Source organism: Cimex lectularius, unplaced genomic scaffold, assembly GCF_000648675.2.
Source record: "Cimex lectularius strain Harlan isolate CLEC.00 unplaced genomic scaffold, Clec_2.1 scaffold9, whole genome shotgun sequence".
NCBI classification, from domain to species: Eukaryota; Metazoa; Arthropoda; class Insecta; order Hemiptera; family Cimicidae; genus Cimex; species Cimex lectularius.
Window position 1 is genome coordinate 1,711,497 of NW_019392733.1, and position 23,532 is coordinate 1,735,028.

Here is a 23,532-nt window from a genome sequence, read left to right on the forward strand (position 1 = left end):
GGGGGGGGGGGCAAAATCAACTGTGATGAACGAAAAAGAAACCCAAGGAAGCACATAAATATCAACTACCAGAAAAGTTTGTAATCTTAAAATACTTAGCTATAACGTAAACGGACAAAACGTTAAGAAAGAACAATTGGATTTTTTAAATTTTGTTAAGGGCTATGATATATTTTTGTTATTCCGAACTTTCTTAAAAGAAAATGATACGAATTAAAAAAAAGGTGAATAATTACAAGCTCTTTTGCATGCATAAAAAAACAAAAAAAAACACTGTTTATGGAAAACCTAAAGAGGGATATTTGTTTGGTATAAAAAAATAGGAAATGTAGGTGTGTAAATATTGGAAAAATTAATTTTATATTTATTCTGTATATATTAACTCTATTGATTGGAATAATTGTTTTCAGGAAGTGACGAACTTCTTGAATTTGCACAAAATTCGTAAATTTGTAGTAACAATTCAATGAAAAAGCAAAAAATTAATAATTGGACATAAAAATCAAACTGAAAAAGAGACAATAAACATAGCGAACAACCAAATCAGAAAAAATAGATAAAATACCTTCACTAAACACAGACAAAAGAAAAAATAGATCCATAATACAGAAGTTGTAAAACCGAACTTTAACCTAATAAAAAATCACACAAAAAATTAACATAATGAGATTGTTCATTATGTTTATTGTTTTGTTTTTATGTGATTTCTTTGATTTTTCTTTCAATTTTCATTCTTTTTGTGCTCTTTGTTAAGTTATATTGTATTAAGGGTTTTTTGTTTTGTTTGTGTTTAGTGTAAATATTTTAACTAATTTTCCTATTTCGGTTGTTTACTGTGTTTATTGTTTTTTTCTATTTTTTCCTTTTGTGCTTTTTATTAAGCTAAAGTTAGGAAATAAATTTTGTCCAAGACCAAAATGTTGAATTGCAAGATTAACCCTATTCCCTCTTTTCCAAACCGTCACCATTTTTTTCCGTTCCAAGGTATAACGTTAGAAAGCTTATTAAACGAAGAAGTTGTTAAGAAGTTTTTATAAATTCTTCTGTGAATCTTTCCAAGGTTACAAATTTAAATTTTTACAAATTTTCAATTTAGCAATTTTTTGAAGAATTTCATGTTTTTTCTCTAAAAAATAAACTGAAATTTCTAGAAGGATGACTTATTACATCTAATTTAATGTTATTTTCAATGCTTATTTTTGGATTTCCCTAAAATTGAATTGTTCAAGAACTGAATACGTTTGTGACAAAAACCGCAGTGAAAAAAATAAACAAATAAATAAAATGTCGATTATCTAAAAAAGGGCTGAGAATCGGATCAGGGTGCATACTCACTTTTTTGTTGTATTTGAGGTGTAGAAGTTCATGACCAATTTTGTCGTCCGAATAGTGAACCTAATTAAGAATTGTACATGGGCAAATGCTAAGAAACGTTATTAGAAACAAGATAATAAAACTAATCAGAATTGGTTTGACAGGGTCAATGTGTCAGCCTAAGTGAACAATTATTTTCACTGCTGAATATTTTTTCGAGATACGAATCTGACATGGTTCATAGGACTATATTTATCTTAGCTAAAAGATAACAAGGCTAAATGTAAATAAAAGAAAGACAAATATTATTTCTAATTATGCGGATAAATAAAAAATATTAAAAATTCAAGGCATTTTTTTCGGAAGTTAATGACCACTTTCAAAAGCAGACAATTCCTGGCCGGAGAGAATATTAAATGATTGTGTTAAATATTTTATAGTTCAGTTCAATACCGCAGAAAATATCTACTCATATCATATACGCCTCCTCTAACATTGTTGGATTGTGTAAATAAAAAGTTTAAACTAAAGGAATTGCAATCTGCACGTCAAACCAATTGACTGATACAATACTGATATTGACTTGAATGAATGTTTAGAAAACCTGAGAATTTCTCATCTGCCCCATCCCCCATTGAGTCCAGACCTCAATCCCATTGAGAACATGTGGAATGCGTTGCAGAGAAGGCTTTACGATTATCTATGGTGTGGAATTCCTTATGAACTTAGTGACAACCTTATCAACAGTATGCCTGCAGGTGCATAGAAGTTTTAGCTAACAGTGGACATTATACATGGTATTAATTTAAAAAAATATTTTGTCCAATAGCCAAAACTACGGAATTAAAACCTTTTATATAGTTATTTTTTACAATCCCTTAATTAAATATTCCTTCAGTAAAAATCGTAATAATCTCTAATCAATTTTAATGCAATTTATAATTATTAATAAAATAAAAATGCTAGAGAAAGTAAGTACTACGAAATTGGCAATATCCCTATTCATTTTTGCGCGTTTACACGATCTTCGAATGCGAACCGGAAAAGAGTTGCTGAAATGCAACACAATGTCATATTTAAAAAAAAAAAGATTGAACTAAAGACCTATGAAAAGTTCAATGAAAACGCAATGTTGGAGTGCTTGGAGATTATAAAAACCCCGTTGTTATTATCTTTCTCATCATTATCACCTCTTAGAGAGTTTTTTGGGTTTGAAGTATTTTAAACACAACCTGTGTATGAAATAACATTGGCCAAATTCCGCTACGATGAAAGAATCCTCGAGGAAATAGCGACGGCGTCCCGGCCCAAAAAACCGGACAGAATAATAATGGAGAAGCGGGATGACAGGGCCAATTTTCGAAGGTGTTAAAGGGTTCGCCGAAAAGAGCCACAACCCCTTGCAAAGGGTGCAGACAAGATTAAAAGCGACTAGCTAGGGGGAACTTTTCCTTTAAAATTGGTCCTACATTGTCTCTCCAACTAATCAGCCCGACTCATCAAACAAAAACGTTGATCTTCCATTTCAACATTTCTAAAAGGGATGTAAGACCGCTTTAAAAAAAAAAAAAACGATAAATTGTGACATTTTTTCTTTTAAATCGTTGAAATAAATTAGTAAATGAAAAAAACTTTAATTGCCAATATCAGCATTTTCTCATTCATAGTCTTATTTATTTTATTTACATTTCCCGTTCGACTCTTTTTAAAGCAAGTGCAGTTTGTTTTTTAACACAGTATAAAACTGATAAAGCTAATCATGCCGAGGCTCGTATTTTAATTTATCTTATCTTTCAGATCAAAATCACACGCGCATGCTACCATAACGTGCCTCCCACCTTTCAAAAAATTGAAATATTATTACCACTATTATTAGGGTCATTATTACTTTGTGGGCGACGGCATATGATAAAACTGCTGACTTTTTTTTTTTAATCCGCGTTATAAATGTTAACGCAGGTCGTTAACTTTTGGGAGTAAACTAGACCAAACAAAACATCCATAAAATACATTATACCAAAAAAATCAAAACCCATTTAAATATATAAAAAATATTATTTCCTTTCATTTTGTACATTATAAGGTTCAATCCTTAGAGCAGTAGCATATTTTACCATAAATGGTTGTGAAATGAAAGGCGAACAGTTGATCCAATGAAGAACAGATAAGTTTATGAATTTGAGATTCAATTCCGTTTTTGAATATTAATTTATTGTATAAGTTTATCAATATACCTAAAATGGACTGAGCATAAATGCTACATTCTTGGTCCGATTTGAATAATCCGACATAAGTTTTAGTTCTGAAGAGAATCGTTCTTAAATAAAGACTGTAAAATGAAAGGATCACAATACCGGCGTCGCTTTATTAACATATATACTTGTTTTTGAATCAAAAATAAAACTTAGTCTTATATTTAATGAAAATAGGTAGTTCATGAACACATTTATCTAGAAAAAAGGAGATAATCAAACGTTATCTTTGAATAGGTAAGTCCGTCCACATTTGTGGAATATTTTCAAAATTTAATCCATCCATCTCAATCTACATTGAATCAAATGGAATAAAATTTTCTGCATGACTAGAAAGGACAAGAATTGAAAATTTTAAAAACGATGTTTTGTGGTTGTGTTGAAAGTGACTGTATTTCTGAGCGGGATGTACTTATTAGCGTGAATTTGTGATGTGACAGGATCGATGGCAGAATATCCACATCGACCATCGATTAGGTCAGTTTTTTGTACACTATTTCCTATGTGCAAAGGATGATGGAGGAATATCGAATACTCAATCGCCCTAATTGAATGACCCCTTTCCGTTTGTTAAAATTTATTGCAAAAGATGTTCCAGGAATTGCATAATCAGACGCCATTTCCAGGCATTTGATCACGTGATTTTATGTGTGTCTTTCGAATGCCCTGAAGATTAATCCCTATTGAATATATTTCTAGAGATGTATGAGCTTTCAAATGACGTAAAAACTCACAATAAACCCACGGTTCCTTTTAAAATACCATTGATTTTGTATGAATGCAGAGAAACAACGTGTTCCAATTTTTCTACCACCGAGATATTTAGTTGATTTTTTCATTTCCTGAGACAATCTTTAAAAACATTTGCACTGCCGGTCGTAGATGGAGTGTTGGGAAAAAAAACGGTTCAAAGCAAGAGAGAGGAGTTAGATAATTGAATGAATTATTTAAATGAAGGGGAAATGAAACTTGCCGAAGTAACTACTAAGAAGTGAAGGGAGCGAAGTTATTCGCAGCAAGTAGGTAAATCCAATTAAAAGAAATATCAAGTTGCATCTTGCCAGTGTCTACCAGGGGACATAGTCTAAAATTGGCTACAAAGGCTGGTCTATCAAAAGCAAAAGAGGTGTTGCTAATTAAAAAAGAAAGAGCAGAGAAACTTTGAAACTTTGTTCAAGTCCTGATCTGTGTCAGGACAAGAAAAATATATCAAAATGTATCCAGACAGGAGAATTAACTTTTAAATTAAACAAAGAAATACGAATTTATCAGGGTCGATTCAGAAAAAAAAACATAAGTAGATTTTATTTTTTTTAGATGTTTAGAAAAAACCCAGAAGTGTTTAGATTGTTGAAAACTTAATTTAAACAAAACATGTAAATTTAATGTAAACAAAAATATAAACACGAAAGACGTCGTCTCTATTCAACGCAAAGAAACCTTCCCAAAAATATCTAGGCTGGTCAGATTTAACCCAGGATAGGAATAAAAATTTGAATTCTGTGCTATTCCTTTTGGTGTTTTTCATTAAAATTTCCGTTTTATTCTGCAACTCAGGTGTCATGGAGTTAAAGTGTATATAGGATTGACTATATGACATGAAAATAAGATAATAGAGCAGATATTTACATTGTAGTAAAAATACCAAGATCATTTTTGTCGGTGGATTGAGTGAAACGGAAGTATGAAACTTTCTCGCCCGGCTCAGAACAAGACGTGAAGTGGCTTACGCTCAAACACTTTTGGTCAAAAATCTGTGTCCTCCGTACGAAGGAAACAGGTCGATAATGACCTATAATAATGATATATAACAGAAGAATGTCGTGTCTTGTCTCTTTATAGAAAGTGAATGTGGAGTCCGCGCATTCATTTACTTCTTTTTCTCTCGAAAATAATTGGAAATCGTTTCTATCATGTTTATGTGTGTGAATGCATTTGTTAGCATTTATTAACAGGATCGATGTTGAAGTTAGTAACCACAGTTATTTTTTTATTTTTTTATTGTATATTACAACTACCTCCATTTTGGTATCTAGTAATAGTGTATGAATAAGTAATTAAGAAACAAGAGTGGAGAAACTACCCACTGGTAGTACTCCAAACTATTCTTTATTCAATGGTCACTGGATAGAAGATCCCGTGGCAATCGTCTTTTAAGTCGGCGAAGGGGGTTGGAAGGGATTCGTCGGGATGAGAGGATTTGAATTGGAGGATTTATAGTGGTTGGGAGGTTTGTGTAAAATTTTCGGTAACGGGAGTGAATTACATCTTGGACAAAAGGAATATTTAGGTCTATATGGGTAGTGTCGTTAGACACATAAAAGGACACATTTCTGAGGATGATGGATTGGGCTCTTTGGAGGCGTAGGATATTGGAATGTTTGGCTGAACCCCACACTTCTAGTCCGTAAGTCCATATCGGCTTCACTACAGTGATATAAAGTAGTCTTTTGTTTAAGAGAGGTAGGTTAGAACGTCAGTCAAGAAGTCGTGAAAGTGCTCTGTAACGTTTCATAACTTCTTGTCGTTTCAGTCGTGTGTGGGGATTCCACGTCAAACGTTTGTCAATGTATAATCCTAGGTAGCGCACCTTGTCCGTAATTGGGAGGGGTATTTGATTGAAGTAGACTGGAGGAGGGATGTTTTTGCGGAGGGTGAAGGTTATGTGGGTGGATTTTTCTGGGTTGGATTTGAGTCTTTTTTTTTACACCATGATTCCAGATTCTTGAAGGTTTCGAGTGGAAATGACTGGATTAGAATTGCTTGAAAGGATCGCTGTATCGTCTGCAAAGGTTAGAGTGGTAGTTTGAGGATGGGATGGAAGGTCTGCCGTGTACACTTGGTACAGTACGGGCGCCAGAACACTGCCCTGCGGAACACCAGCAAGGAGAAGAGGTTTGGGGAAGACGCTGATCCTTCAATGACTCGGAAGTACCGGTCAATGAGGTAGCTTCGGAAGATGAGGTAGTAGGTTGAGGGAAGTATGTCCTTGAGGGAGAACAGCAAGCCTGGGTGCCAAACTCGATCGAAGGCCTGGGCCACATCAAGAAAGGCCCCCGAACAATACCACAGTTATTAATTTCCAAAAGTGTGAATTTATAATATATATGTATATAAGTGGGAAATTTATGGGCCGACAAAGAGCTGAGGTCATCGCTGGCCCTCTGCGTGTTTTCCATATTTTTCTTTTCTTTCGCGCGTATTTGATTTTAAACTGCAGCCATTTGAGCGTCTCGATCTGGTTACTGACTCTCTGATTTCTGTGTATGAATTTATTTTGCAAAAGGCAAATTAGATTTTAAAAAGACGAATTTAATTTCAAAATTCTCTTGCAGAAAGAGGGAATTTGATTTGAAAAGAATGGGTGGAAATGAAAATTGGGAAATTTGTAAAGAGTAAATTTAATTTGCGAAAAATGAAAAATTCGATATGGAAAATGTTGAATTAATTAGAAAAACGTGTAGTAGTTAGAGGGAATTTAATTTGTAATGGGATGAGCATGATTTTAAAAAGAGTGAGTAAATTCGCAAGATAGTAAATTTGATTTGCAAAATGGTGAACAATTAACAAAGAGTGAAATCCATTTGGAAATGCATGAATTTGATTTGCAAAAGGTTGAGTTTTATTTGCAAAAGAGAGAATTTGATTTGCAAATAGAGGAAATTGATTTGCAAAAGAGTTAATTTGAACTGCAAATAAAGGAAGTTGATTTAAAAGAGGGTGAATTTGATTTGTAAAGGAGTACATTTAATTTGCGAAAAGGTGAATTTTATTTGGAAAACTGGAAAACACAAAAAACCTGAAATATATATAATGAATTTATTTTTCCAGAAAGATAAATTTGATTTCGATGCAGTTGAATTAACTGAAAAAACCTGTAGGAAATATAGTGAATTTAATTGGCAATGGGGTGAAATGATTTAGAAAAGAGGGTATCTAATTTCCAAGACAGTGAATTTGATTAACAAAAGGGTGAATTCAATTTACCAAAGGGTAAATTTGATTTGCAAAACGGCGGATTGGATTTTCAAAAGGATTAATTTGATTTTCAAAATGGTGAATATAATTTTGTAAAGGTAATTTTGCTTACAATAGGTGAATTAATTTGCCAACATTTAAACATTGCCCATTATATTAAATTTTGAAAATATGGTCTAAAACGAAAGGCGTACTTATAAAAGTAAAATTTCATAACAGTGACTAAACTTTTTATAAAGCACGGGATCATAGTTATTTCTAACCTTTTAACTTCGTGTTGAAATAGCCTTTCAGCCAAGGCAACAAACTGTATTAAACGGAGATTTTTATTGTAGAAATATTTTCGTTGAAATGGCTTCTCTTATCAGTCTGTCTACCGTATAAAAACGAGAGATAATAAACTTCAAAAGACTCGTTTTACATTTATCGTTTCATTTCAATTTATATTACTGGTTGACTCAGATCTTTGGGTTGTGGAAACGTCGAGCTGGAAAGATAAGTCATATAAGTAAAAGTAAAGGATTGATAAGAAACATCTACAAAAACGGATTAGCGTCGTTAAAATTTATTTTCAAACATCTTCACCCAACCAGGCACCTGAGTTCTTCATTAATTAAATGACTGATAATTTCTTAGCTCTATTCTAGTGTCTATTGGTCTAAGAAATTCCTCGCTGAATTAGAGTCGTGTAATTAACTGAGGTAGTTCGGTGTCTTGAAAAGGAGGCAATATCGTGTGAAAATTCCGAGTGGCCTGAACTTAATTATTTGTTGTTTATTACAGTTCACCCGTCTCTCTTAATCACTACTCAAAATAAAATATTTTCCATCTGGAAACACAAAAAATAAATATTTTTAGAACATTTTATGAAAACTATTTAATTGTGGCACCAAAATTAATCAGAAGCGAGAAGAAAAATTAATTTTACTTCATTCCCACATGATTTTGCTATATTTTGGCAACTCATAATAAAACCATTAGGACTTCTTTAACAAGCATACCAAGATTCTCCTAAAGCGTTTTATTATTTATTATTAAAAATTACAATTTATTAAGGTTTTAAATTGAGATAAAAAAGTCAATGACCAATTAATATATTACAATTAATTAAGGTTTTTAGTTGAGATAAAAAAGTCAATGGCACGAGCGGGATTCGGACCCACGATCTTCGGCGTTTGGCCATTTTTTTTCGGTGGATCGAGGTCACGATAGCTCAAGTGGTAGAGCAGCGGCGTATCAAGCCGAAGATTGTGGGTTCGAATCCCGCTCGTGCCATTGACTTTTTTATCTCAACTAAAAACCTTAATTAATTGTAATATATTAATTGGTCAAGCGGACCACGAAATTAGTGAATTTAATTATTAAAAATGTTCATTTGAATTTTTTTTCGTTAACCTTGATTCTCCACTGTCTGAATACCCGAATGTACATAGGAAACGACGCTGTTTCATCATAATATTCTCCGATCTGTATACCTAGTCTGTTCGAGATTCCGAACCGATTCACCACGGTTCTGACGGAAACTAAATTCATCTGAACGATTGGATATCAATCACCGGCAATTGGGCGTCCATCATTTTACTATATGCTTTATCCCCTCAACCCCTTGACTTCTTAAAAATATCCACCCATTAGATGTAACCAACAAAGAAGTGCTTAAAACTGTACTTTACTTACACACTTGAATAAACAGTCTTTTAACTATTACATTGCGTCGCACGTTCCCAGCATGTTGGAAACTACTTACAAAGTTTGCTTGTTTGTGTAATGTAAGCTTGGAACTTCTTACGTTGTCCTTTGTTCTCCACATGATCCAAAAGTTAATAGCACAACACAAACTATGAAGTTGTTGTCAATTATTAAGTTATTAATTAAAATGAATTCTTTGACGCAATAAGTGGAGTTAATTAATTCATTTCTATTTCTACATAATTAAATAATACTTCTTTTTCTAGTGCAAGGTTGTACAAAGATGACTAAATATATCTCCGCAACATTTTAGCTTCGGAGAAGCTATGGAGGTGGTGATGTTATGGTTTGGGCAGGCATTTCTATGGAAAATCGCACAAACTTGATTCCTAACATCTGTGTGATACATTGAAGATATGTTATCATAAAAAGTTTTTTATGTGCCTCTAATTGGCAACGGTTTTATTTTTTCCATGACAATGAAGGGCTCCGCACAGCTAGGATCGTTGGTACTACTTGGAACAGGCTTAAATTCAATGTTTGGAGTGGGCAGCATGTATTCTCGACTTAAACCCTATCAAACACATTTGGGACGAGTTGTCAAAGAGGATAAAACGTAACCGAAAAAATGGTATACCGAAGAATTTGCAGGAATTAGGAATGACGCTGTTATGGAGTGTTAAAATCTCAACCTACCTTTCGAATTTCCCCTCCTTTTTGCCATTTTTCAAATGTCATGTAATCAGGATTCGATTCTCGGAGACAAATGAAATGGCCACGGAGAGCTTTAGTGAAGATATATTTTGTTTTACTTATAATCCCATTATATTTCGTGGTCCGATTGACCAAATAACTTCTTTCAATTAAGTAATCTTTATGTAAGGTATTGGTTTAAATGAAAAAGCTAGTGTCACGAGCGGGATTTGATGTCACGATAGCTGAAGCGGTAGGGCAGCTGCGTTTTTTTTTTTTTTGATACCATGGACTGGAGGAGTTTCCTCCTGAGCACTGCAGCTGAGCTGTTCAGCTTATTGTACTTTATCTCTGGCTCCATACTTTGGGGGAGGGCTCGCAACACAAATGTGAACTTGAGCCCCCGTTGTACTGGTGTTCTTCCATCGAAGAAACTCATTTTTGAAGGGGGTTGGGACCAAATTCAGGGTCGCTGAGATCCGATCCCGCCCCTTCCATTGATGAGTGCCGTGTCAATTTCTTTCAATTGCGGCCACCGGTTCCCTTAGGCGTCAGAAAAGTCCAGAGGCGACGGTGGGGATCGAACCCACGACCGCGGGATCTACTAGCCGACAGTCTGACGGCTTAACCATTCGGCCACCGCGGCCCCCCAGCGGCGTATTTAGCCGAAGGTCGTGGGTTCGAATCCCGCTCGTGACACTAGCTTTTTCATTTAAACCAATACCTTATATAAAGATTAATTAATTGAAAGAAGTTATTTGGTTAATCGGCCCACGAAATATAATGGATTAATTTTTAATTTGACTTTGTTATTTCGCTATATATTATAGTTTTCTTTAAAAATATCCAGTAAACAATAAAAAACTAACAATTATAACTTTTGCAAGTATTTACTAAAAAACGAGGGTTGCCACTTTTGGCCTCTCAGTGTAACCCAGAAAGGCTGGCAATATACTACCATTAAGTATTCATAAAAAAGGATTCAAGGTACTACTACTTATAAAGTTAGTATTACACTATGGTCACCATAGTTCAGAAAAGCGCTCATGAAATGAAAATTAGGTGGTAGAAATTTAATATGTGGAAAAAACTAGTCGAATTTCTAAACTTAGAGACAGGGATTTTTCTCAGAAAGTGATCAACAAAAAGTTTCGAAGCAGAGATGCTCGCAGTGTCAGATACTTTTTTGTACATTTTTGCAAATAACTGAGATATTTTAAACTAACAAAAAATAATAAAAACTGTAGAAAAAGAAATTTCTGTTTTTAAGATTTTGGTTACCTTATTCAGAAAATGAGCACATTTTAATTCTGTGGGATGGTTTCTTTTAAAACGCAGATCAAGCCACGTATTCCTGAAATTTATTACTAACCATGTTAATGTACCTTTGACTCCTTAAAACTAGAAAATCCTCATAATTTTGCAAATTTTAAAAATGATTGATACTCAATTAATTAAGATTTTAAGTTGAGATAAAAAAGTCAGTGTCACGAGCGGTATTCGAACCCACGATCTTCGGCTAGATACACCGCTAGTTTACCACTTGAGCTATCGTGACTTCGATCCCCTCGGGTACCAACTTCCCATCTCAACCCCACCTTTTGAATCTTCCCTCCTTTTTGCCATTTTTGACTTTTTTATCTCAACTTAGAACTTTAATTATTTGAATGTTATTAATTGGTCAAGCGGACGACGAAAAATATTGAATTTAAATTATTGATACCTTCAAACATGTTGACCAGAGAAATGTATAGAGAGAAAATGTTGTTTGTTGAACAATATTTCATTGTATGAGGCTATGACCTCTGACCCGTACGAAATCCCTTCATAAATACAACAACAGATTTGTAGATGATTTATTGGAAATAGGTTTGCCATCGCCTTATTTCCCAAAATTTTCGACTACCTCAAATTTCATAAATTAGATATTCTCATGAGGTCCATTGTTTTATGTATCTCATCTCCGTGGTATAGCTTGCGAATTGGGTGCATGTGTTTTTGAATGAATTATCTTTGCCAATAAATGAAAATATTTCAGCGGATGAGGTATTGGTGTCACTTATCTATCCATTATAAATAGACGATGGAATGAAATTTAGTTGATTCATCCTGCCCGTCCAAGGAACTGTTTATGAATGTTTTGACGTTCACGTCCATGAACGGGTGTTTTAAGTTCGAGGACATCTGGTACAAACAAAGAGATGGAGTGGCCATAGGGGGTGTGTTGTCACCTATTCTTGCTGATATCCTGATGACGGATTGGGTAAATCTTCCTTTTGATATGAAATTAGCGTGTAAATTTATTCATGATCTTTTGGCCATTGCCCCTAAGGACTTTCTAAATGCACATTACAGATTTACATCAGAAGTGGAGGTTAATGGAAAGATTCCATTTTCTAAACCCACTTATTCGTGATGTGAACGGACATTTGATAACGGATTGGCACACAACACATTCGAATACAGTTAGTTTCATGGACTGTAATTTTGCACATGCCCATTCAATGAAATTAAACCGTGCTAATAATCTGATTAATAGGGTTTTGAGCGTAAACGATTCTTTATTCCATAAATGTAAGCAGAATATTTTTTAAATATGTAAATTTGTTAAACTTAGAAACCGACGGTGGCGTAATGTACGTTGAAAACTTGGCAAAATGTTATCAGTTGACCTCCTTCCGATCCTCTTCAACTTAATTATTCATTGTAGGTCGTTCTAAACCCAATGAAAATAAATTTTCTGTAAAAACATTCTTTTACGACTTTCCAGGATTGTCTTTAAATTAATCAATCATAAACTAGCCAGTTGTTATAAAAATGATTTTTTTTCTTCTTTTAAATCCTTAAAAACATGGTGGCGAATGGTTAGGGTGTTCGACTATTTGCCAGGCTAAAGATTTTGGGTTCGAATCCATGTTTACCCCATAAAATGTAATTGATCATAGTATGAACACAGTATTGTAAAGTGGTTCTGACCCGTCGACTACATTTACTGTCCAACTTGTGGGCGTTCATCGCACCTGTCTGTATATGATTATCGTGAAAGTGTAATGTAGGGTGCTAAATTTTCCGCCATCTGCCAATTAATTATATAGTGTTTAAAGGGTAATGTAAGAATATTAGAGAGAACTTCACCCTACTTGAGTGGAGGGTATGTACACCTATGGGTAGTTGGACTTCAAGTGTTCATGCATAACAGCAATTATTTTACATTTTTAAAGCCTTACAAATAAAATAAATTGTTTGCCACAAATAAAATATATTTTTTTTACCAATCGCAACACTTATTTGTTTTGATTGATAGATGTAACATTTGTATAAAATGCGGCACTTAAATGTTAATAATTTGGTTCTTCTCCTCTGTGACTACCCTTAAATTATTGCTGATTATTTTGACACGGAAACATTTATATTAAATTAATTTGTAATTTTTGTAACTACAATATCAAGTTAGATCTTTGTACTTTCATGCGTATGATACGTGCGGTTTATTAGAACGAATGCATTTATTAGCGCGAATGGAAGGGTTTATCCCCAATTACCTCGAAGAATATAGAGTCATCTGACGTGTGAATTAACTTCGTTGTGTGGATGTAATTTATTAGTATAAATGGTCAGGCTTATCCTCATTTACCCTGAGAAACATCGAATACTCTGGAGTAGAGTAAATGAAGGTGTCAATGTATTTATTAGCGAGAATGGAAAGGCTTAATCCTTAATTACCCCGGATAATATAGAGTGATCTGACGTTGTGTGAATTAATGTCGTTATGTGGATGTAACTTATTACCATAAATGGTGGGGGCTTATCCTCAATTACTATGAGAAACATCATGTTAAACATGAGAAACACGTGAATGTAATTGATTAGCGTGATTGGAAGAGCTGATCCGAAATCTGCGAGGAATCGTCAGTACTCTGAGATAATGTGACTGAATGTGTGCATGATATTTATTACCGTGAATGGCAGAACGTTTTCTGACATTTTTTAAATTTGTGGGTTTGTAATTTGTTAGTTTAGCGACTCAGTTTAATTTAAAACTTGTCCAAGCTATAAATAAATTACCATTGTAACTGACAGACGTTCTTCAGTGTAAATACAAATTATGATTGCATTATTAATTTTATAATCAAGTTGAAAATGAATTTGCTATCACTATCACTATATTGTTCGGATGATGAAAGAGGAAAGCCGTTATCGGTACCGTCGTTAAGGGTTGTCGAGTCCCACTACCCATCGAGACGGGAAAACAACATTCCCTGGGGGGATGAACCTGCCACCCTTGTAATAGCGGTAACTGTGAGGCCGCAAGTCACGTTAACAACCCCACCGTCAATAGTGACAATATTTAGACTAAACGCTAACAATTATCTTTACTAGCACAATAATTTCTTGCAAGTCACAAGGGTTCGGTAAAGAAAATTGTTATAAAAGAAAAAAAGAAAAATATTGTTTTAAATGTTCAAACATGGTTGAATTCTAGGTCAGCCCGATTTTCCAACGTTTGAACCTTATTATTTATATTCACTAATTTCGTGGTCCGCTTGACGAATTAATATATTACAATTAATTAAGGTTTTTAGTTGAGATAAAAAAGTCAATGGTACGAGCGGGATTCGAACCCACGATCTTCGCCTAGATACGCCGCTGCTCTACCACTTGAGCTATCGTGACCTCGATCCACTCGGACACTAGCTTCCCATCTCAACCCCACCTTTTGAATGTTCCCTCCTTTTTGCCATTTTTCAATCCCGCTCGTGCCATTGACTTTTTTATCTCAACTAAAAGCCTTAATTAATTGTAATATATTAATTGGTCAAGCGGACCACGAAATTAGTGAATTTAATTAATTAAAATGAAGTATACTTCGCTAAAGCTCGCCGTGGCCATTTCAATTGTCGCCGATAATCCAATCCGATTACACGACATTTGAAAAATGGCAAAAAGTAGGGAAAATTCAAAAGGTGGGGTTGAGATGGGAAGTTGGTGTCCGAGTGGATCGAGGCGGCGATTTCCTGCTTAAGGGATATACGAGCGACTCCATAAGAGGGAAGATGAACTCTCCTTAGGTAGACCCTACGGTCTTCACTTCGGGTAGTGACAACCATTCGGGGTGAGTTAGTGATTTACAAAATCCATCATTTTTTCAGATGATGGTAAGTATTTGACTCATTGTTGTTTATTTATATTTTTCTCATGATGCCGTAAATTATTTAAATCTTTTGTCTGAGACATGTTCACAGTGTGCTTGAAAATTCAAAATAATAAGTACAATAGAAGTCCAAGAGCCTTAATGGATAAAATAAAATAATTAAAGCATCGTGAGAAACTTCATGTTTCCAAGGTTCTACTGAAAGGTTTGAAAATAGTAAAATTACCATCTAAAATCTCCATCTTGGAATCGTCTATCTTCAACATTTCTCTTTACCTCACCACTTTTATATAAATGTTTTCATATCCAGTTTATAATTTAACCTTGTTTTGCTCAAAGTTATTTCAGAGCAATGCCAACATTAGCAAATTTGTTTGAGGTCTGCCCGTGTAGTTGCCAAACTTTATTGGGCGCCTATCTAAACTCTATCACTAAACTTAAGGGATTTCCCTCTAATCTTATAACTAAATTTCTAATATGCGTATTGTTTAAAAAAAACATTGAGCCATAAAGAGTTAAAAAGTCCATAGCAGACATTTACGGTGGAAACAATAAACGTAGAACCTGTAGGGCTAGAATGATACTGCTGACCAGAAACGTCACGCTCCAGAGACATATGTAAATAATCTGGAATGGAGATGAACACGTCCTCTATTGGTCTAAGAACAGGAAAGGCCTAAAGGATTCACACGGGAACCTTAACAAAAATTTTGTATCGTCTTAAGCTTAACGAAGGTGGACAATACGCAACCAATATTGGTCGCGGTACAGTAAAGAAGCCCAATCCTTTTAACTTTTAATCTTTCTCAGTGCATCCCGTAGGACACAGAGGACATAAGGATTCATATGTACTTGCTGTATTTACCTTTCTGTCAACAAGCTCCCAGAACGGCGACACCTGAAAAAAAAAGATTATTTACAATAAATGTTGATTTACGTTGGGTTGTAGCTTTCAAGCGTTCAATGCATTTGGCATTATGAAGAATTCAATTAATTAAGGATTTTAGTTGAGATAAAAAGTCAGTGTCAAGAGTGGGATTCGAACCCACGACCTTCGGCTTGATACGCCTGAAAATTCAAAAGGTGGGGTTGAGATGGGAAGTTAGCGTGGATCGATAGCTCAAGTGGTAGAGCAGCGGCGTATCATGCCGAAGGTCGTGTGTTCGAATCCTGCTCGCGACACTGACTTTTTATCTCAACTAAAAACCTTAATTAATTGAATGATATTAATTGGTCAAGCGGACCACGACAACTAGTGAATTTAATTATGCAGAATGTTTTAAACTGGTTTACGGTTACTTGCTTTCAGGGAAAATATTTGCATTATTTTGTTGGTTTTATTTCTTTAACAATCGATAGATACCTATGGACATAACTCAGCCAATATAACATACTATTTTTAGAAATAGGGTAGTAGCTTTTATTGTATAACTTTTCTGAAAAAACCTACTACTTCCGTTTCTAGAAATAGAAGGACTGTTTTTTAGGAAGAGAATTTTGTAAATAACAAGTGAGTGGCTACTTAAAAAAAGGAAAAAATCATTGACAAAACGGTGATACGTGAATTACAGAAGAAAGTGTTTCACGATTTTATTTATTTATACAGATGTCCGTGAACAGACGTCAGTAATCAGGAAGTTATCCTACACCTTAAATTTGACAAAAAGACTCTCATTCTCTCTAGGCCATCGTTGATTAAAGCGACGTGACGGGCCTTCCGGACAGGATTGTGTAGAGAGAGCTCGAGCAATTAGGTCAGGATAGGTCGAGACGCTGATGTAACATTTTTGAATCGGGAACGGATCGGGTCGTCGAGAAAAAGAATGTTGAGGTCGTTGAGAGACAGGGTGCCCAGATCTGAAGCACGATTATATCGGGTGGCACTCCTACACGCTATCTTTGTAGAGCCAAGGAGTTGCACCTTTCAATCAGGTGGCACACATCGAGCAACTCCTCTCCACATGCCTAAATCATATTTTTTTGAATAACAGAGGAAGCTATTCTTCCTAAAATGTTTTATTCTAAAAAAACAATCTTTCTCGACTCGTCCATTAGGACAGTGAACCCTTTCTCGGAGTAATTAACAGCATTACAAATAATCTAATTTTTTCTTCCTTAAAAAATAGTCTTCTGCCGACACACGCAAGCCTATATATATATATATATATATATATATACAGGGTGTCCCAGTTCCTTCTGACGAAACTCAGGGAATCGATTCTTCTCTTCGTTTGGAGCAAAAAATGCTCAGGAGAAAATATTCGGAAAGCTCTATTTTGAAGATATTCGTCAATTTAGGTTTTTTCAACTTTTCACTACCTTATCACATAAAAACGCTTACAACTTCCAAAATGTTGAGACTGCAACAAATCCAATTACACCATTTGAAAGAACGCTAAATTTGCTGTAAAATACTTCTATGTAGATTACAAAAAAAACAAAAAAAAAACGACAACTTGTCACATTTCACAAAAACTTCGTCACCTAATATGCTTTACGTTGATATATCCAGGTTTGTAAATAACGTTCTAGTAGAGTTGAAAAATCAACATAAAGTTAACGTAAACGATGACGAAGTTTTTGTGAAATTTGACAAGTTGTAGGTATTTTGTATTATTTGTAACCTCAGTAGAACGTGTAATCATGACCAAAATTTAAAATTTTGTAATTTTGACATGTTCCAACTGATATTGGCTACCATTTTATGTCATTCAGATTATTGCAAATAGAAGTATCTTACAGCAAATTTAGCGTTCTTTCAAATGGTTTAATTGGATTTGTTGTAGTCTCTACATTTTGGAAGTTGTAAGCGTTTTTATGTGGTAAGGTAGTGAAAAGTTGAAAAAACCTAAATTGACGAATGTCTTCAAAATAGAGAACTTTCCGAAAATTTTCTCCTCGGCAGTTTTTGCTCCAAACGAAGAATAGAATCGATTCCCTGGGTTTCGTCAGAAGGAACTGGGAGACCCTGTATATATATATATATACACATCCAACTACTCGTTCGGTGTCGTGGACGAGGGGTCAAACTACTTTAAAACACTTCTTTCAAACTATTTTCCATTAAAAAGCAATTGGGTATGCCGGAATTCGAACCCTCGACCGCTAGCGTGGGAAATACGATTCGGACGCCCTAACCACTCGGCCATCTTGGTCCCCAATAATCTAAAATAATATTGAAAGACTTATTTTTACATTTTGTTATTGATTTTTTTTTCTTATGAAAAACTATTTGACATCCTTTACTATTAAAGTTGTATGAAGCAAGGTGAAAACGGTCGCTTTTAAGAAACACCCGATGATATGCAATATACTATTTTGAATATCGTTCTGCAGGATGGTTGTTTTATTCAAATTGTTACTGTTGTTCTCCGGCCTAATCTGGTCACCCTAGCGCAATTTTTTTTTCTTTTTATTTTCCACTTGTAACAATATAGCATCACATTTCGTACATATTTTAAACCTTAAATACGAAAAAGACAAAACAAAGATATATAGTTGGCCGAACGCCTTACTAAAGTTTGAATAAAGTTTTAATTATTCATTTAATTCGTTCTTCAGAAAAGAATTAGGGCAGCGAAAGATAAAACAATCACTGAATTGATTTTTCCATTAATTCAAACCCAATTGTTTGTTTAATTGATTGGACGCAAATTATAAAAATGGCTTCGGAACATGAAATGACGCTAATGATGTTATGATGATGTTGAAGGTTATTTTACACATGACCATTTTGGTTTTTATTCTATATCAAAAAGACTTAACCTTAAAAATATTATGTGGAGGTATTTCGGTCAACAAGACAATTAACAACAAAACAACGTCCTTTAGTTTATAAAAATGCCTAATATTTTGGTCGATCAAAATATATAATATTAGGTGTCAGAGTAAGTTTTCAATCGTTAGATAATTTCAATTGGATTTTCAAGACATCTTACTATTTTATTAAAGAGTTCTATCTTGTGCACGTAACTAAAGCAGAATTTGATATTAAAAAAATTCATTGGGTACATTTTATTCTCAGTTGGTGTCGGCCAATTTCGTGTTTTCGGCATTAATTCAGATTCGGCGATCTTTCCTCTGTAGGAATGTTTCCCCAGCTGGAATTGAAAGAGCTTTGAAACGACGATACGGATATTTGGTTAGTTGGATTTCGCTTAGCACAGCGGGACGCCCAGCGGCTGGGTAGATCGTAATTTTTCCCCAACCAGTTCTGTTGAAATTGCTTTCAGAAAATCGCATAGATACAAGTTTGATTTCGTCTGCAGATGTATTTCAAACCACGTGAAAAATATTTATCACTGAGCGAATCCATAAGGAGTATCTTTTTGAGTAAATTTCTAACAATTTTCAACCCTTACTGCTTAATAAAATTCAATGAACATATTAAAAAAAGAACAATAAGGAATATAATATGAAAAATTTTTGCGCATTTTTGACTGCTTACAAGGGAATCATTTAATTGAAAACAAAAAAGGAAAATTTAAGTGTGACCAAGAAACCGCCTGTCTACAGTAGGTCAAAGAGCTTGTCAAGTTTCACAAGAACAGATGAAAACTATAATAAAGACATTATTAACTACATAATATGAAATACCATTATGTATGACAAAATATTACGTTATAAACTCTAAATAAAACCTTTTTAAAATTGACGTACATTCTATTATATGATGAATTACAGAACTGAAGTAAAATAAATTTAAAAAACTCCCAAGTTCAAACTCATTTACTAATGACTTACTTTATGACATTATGCATTTAAACAGGCCTATTGATATGTTTTATTAGCACAATTGGTACGATTTCATTAAGTTGAATTCATTGATGTACTAAAATGAAAAAACTTTCTTTCCTTTAATATTTTTATTTTATAAAGTTCATCATATCTCAGGATGATAGGTATTTTTAAATGTATCTAGTGTTTATGTGTGGTTGTGTTTATGTTAATTTCTCGGAATGCATATTATTTATTAGAGAGAAAGGAAGTGTTAACGCTGCCCGAGGAATATCTAACAACCTGCGGTGAGTGTGTGACGTATATATATATATATAATTGTACATAAGAGAGAATAAGTAACAGATTAAGACGCTAAAATGTCTGTAGACGGAAAAATACGCATGAAAGTCCGGAAAGACGACATAAAAACATGCAGAGGGCTAGCGATGACCTCAGCTGTTTGTCGGCCCCTAACATCTCACGTTAGATGTTGATGTAGATGTAATAGTCGGGGCGTAATATACTGCGCACTTTAAGGGCTATTGTATCCCCCGTTCTCTACCTAAAGCACACCGGTGAGTCCTATTTCATCAAGGTACTTGATTTGTAGGCCCGGTTTCAATGATTCTATGGTCACATTGTACATCCCAAAGCACTTCCTCCGGCTGGCCGGTGTAGCACCGCAATTTGTAGGTGTTGGTGTCTCCTCTGCCTCTTTGCAGAATCTGCATGTGCCGTCTTGGATTATTCCAATCTTCTTAAGTGACCTTCCAGCTAGCTTGCAGTGCCCTGTTAAGAATCCTATTAGGATTCGCAGTTTATTCCTGCTTCCTTTGACACAATCTGTAATTTCTTTACTTCCGAAATTTTTTAAGAGATCCTTGGATTGCCTGTTTCCAATGAGTGAATTCCAAAGTTACTTCATTTTCTTTTTGTCCTTCTCTCTGATATACTCATTGATAGTGTGGGTTCCTATGCCACAGAAGGGTTAACACCCCGCGTTATTATTAGAGTGCATATACAAAACTATCGTTAAAGGTACTATGAGTAGGAGCGTCGGTGGCCGCAACGGTTTTGTAGACGTTGACACGGCGGTCATCACAGTAAGGTAAAAGTCCGAGGTTCGAATCCAGCGGCCCTGCATTCATACACGACATATTAACAAATGTTTTTTTTTCGAAAAAACCGACACCCCGAGGATTGAAGTGAGGTCTGCGAACCCACGTAAAAAATGATACTATTAAATATAAAGGTATGCTTTGAAAAGGTCAAATATTTCACCCCTTTGTGCTGAGTAGAGTAAAGCAAAACATATTAAGGCTACAACAATATTAATATTTTATTATTACAACAGTATGGTTTTAATCAAGGTGATTATTTTGAAAATTGAATTTGCCGATAATCTTTCATTGGTCAGTATATCTAGCAAGTCAATAAATCAAATTTTACTCGTTAAAAATATAGTCAAAAACATTAATGCCAAGTTTATTCAATAGTGGAGCATTGGCATCCATCGAGGCGCGCACGGCAATCCATAAATCGCAATAAGCAAGGACGGTAGAATTAGATAGTAAGGCAATAAAACTAAGAATAAAGTATAACGAGAGTAAATCCGGTTATTGCAGCTATAAAATACAAGTACTTTCTGGATGATCAATAACTTTGTAGAGGGTGTCGTAACAACTAATACAAAATTGCATACAAATGCTATTTTCAATAAATATGACCGACACGTAATAAACAAACCTTCATATGAGAAATTCGGTTTAGCGAGAGTTAGCGGATGGCGCAACTAAAAATTAATTAATTTCCTTTGGCAAGGAACGCGACCAACGGCGTTAATTAGTTAATGCTTTCTTTCCCCTGACATTGATTTTTTTCCCCTTCTAAAATACGTTTCTAAAAAAAGGCGTGCGTGGAACGCGTATTTCAATCGGCACGAAACCTATTACCAAAGCATCCGGTTGTGACATTTGAAGAATTTAACCGGGGTCATTTGCAATATTGCTATAGTGTGATATAAATCGATCAAAACTTCAGCGGTTGACATTTATGTTTTTGGACAGTATTCGTTGATTAGGACTGCCTTTCAACGGATGTAGAAAAATATATTTTATCTTAACCTCGTATAAACCATTAAAAAACGGTGTTTAAACTAACTTAACACACGACATTTCTTCTGTAATCGTAATTGTTTGGCGCGTTGCAACTTGTTTCAACTGAGTTCTAGTCCTAATCTGACCAGCGATCGTATGTAGGGGAGGTCAAGAGAAAGTGAAAACATTATCGAATTGGGTGTGCCAAAATATTTTTTCTTAATTAAAATTGATTTTGTGTTAAACTATCTAGGTCCCTGATAATTGATGCTAAACTTCCTCGACTTACATCTCTAATTTGTAAGCCTAATTCTTCTTTATGTAAACTAGTTTTTATCTAAAGCTATTGTAAAAATATATCTGTCCTCATTGTAAGCTATTAGTTTAAATTCTAAATCCACAATAGTTTGCTACGCACCGGATTACACCTTTCACTTACTTGATCTTTAAGATAACGTAAATTAGATGGATTCCGCATTGTATATCCGAAATTTAATTATTTCAGTGAGGAATTTTTTTTTTATTATTTAGTTTACAGAAACGAGACTTATTCTGGCTGTCCATTGTATCTTCAGAATTCGTACCAGACACATTTCCAATTTTTCTAGCATGCTTCAGAATAGATAGAACGAATTATTCGAGGAAGAAGTTTGATAGATAAGTCCAAGTTTTTCAAGACTTTTCTCTTCAGTAAAGAATTTCTTGCATTTTCAACTCTACAGGGGATTTCATACGAAAGATCTCAGTTACCTTTGCCATGGGCATGTACTGTTTAAGATTAGACTCTCAATTATTCACTCACTGCCGATCATCAGAGATAGCTGTGAATTATTTTGTTTTTTTACTGAACTATGACAGAAACCAGAAATGCTTGGAAATCGGATAGACTTGTTGGAAGCGGGCAGTGACATCATCATTCCTTACGCTATTAACGAAAATTCCATTACCTTTTACACTTTGGTTTTTCGTTCATTAGTATTTCGAAATTCTCAAAAAATTAGTGGTGATAAAATATCTGAAATAGTATTTAAATAATAAACAATGCATACAAAATTAAAAAATATATTCTTGAATCCAAATTGGACACGTTCAACATTAATTACCTGACTTTGATACGGCGCTCATCACTGTAAGGTAAAGGTCCCGGGTTCGAATCCAGCGGCCCTGCATTCGAATCCGACATACTTACAAATGGGCTTTTTTTCAAAAACACCGGCACCCTGAGGGTTTATATGACCTCTGCTGTTGCGAACCCTCGTAAAAAGATAAAAAGTAATAATAATAATAATTACCTGACTTTATTAATCATTGAAAAAATGCAGAAAAAATCTTATTTTTTGTGAAAAGTGTTTACAATTGTTGAAACAGTCGATCTTTCGTTTAAAAAAATTCCCTTCTTGAAACTCAGCTAAGTCGTTTCTAACCTTCAAGAAAATTCAGCAGCGATAGGATAATGAAGTTTTATTAATAAGAACAAAATTCTGGCATTAGAACTACAAAATATTTTTGTCTATATTTTATTTAGTGTAAATAGAAGCACATAATGCTTTATAGAAACATTTAATCATTTTATGGTGGTAAATTTTGTCAATAGAATAAATTAAATAGAACGGCGCAATCAGCTAACACTATCAAACGA

General features: G+C 34.4%; 1 protein-coding gene across 7 annotated transcripts in view; it reads right to left on the reverse strand.

Moving 5' to 3' along the window:
• LOC106665388 (sodium channel protein 60E-like) overlaps nucleotides 1–23,532 on the reverse strand; it is a 341,161-nt gene that overhangs the window by 235,346 nt on the left and 82,283 nt on the right. For 4 of the 7 annotated variants that reach the window (XM_024226923.1, XM_014391782.2, XM_024226924.1 and 1 more), the window contains exon 1: nucleotides 1,336–1,514. The exons of 1 other annotated variant lie outside the window; for it this stretch is intronic. The gene's annotated coding sequence lies outside the window, so the exon portion shown is untranslated. Of the gene's footprint in view, nucleotides 1–1,335; nucleotides 1,515–15,943; nucleotides 15,977–23,532 lie in introns of those variants that run through there. 2 more of the 7 variants (XM_014391781.2, XM_024226926.1) reach the window with 2 other exon arrangements.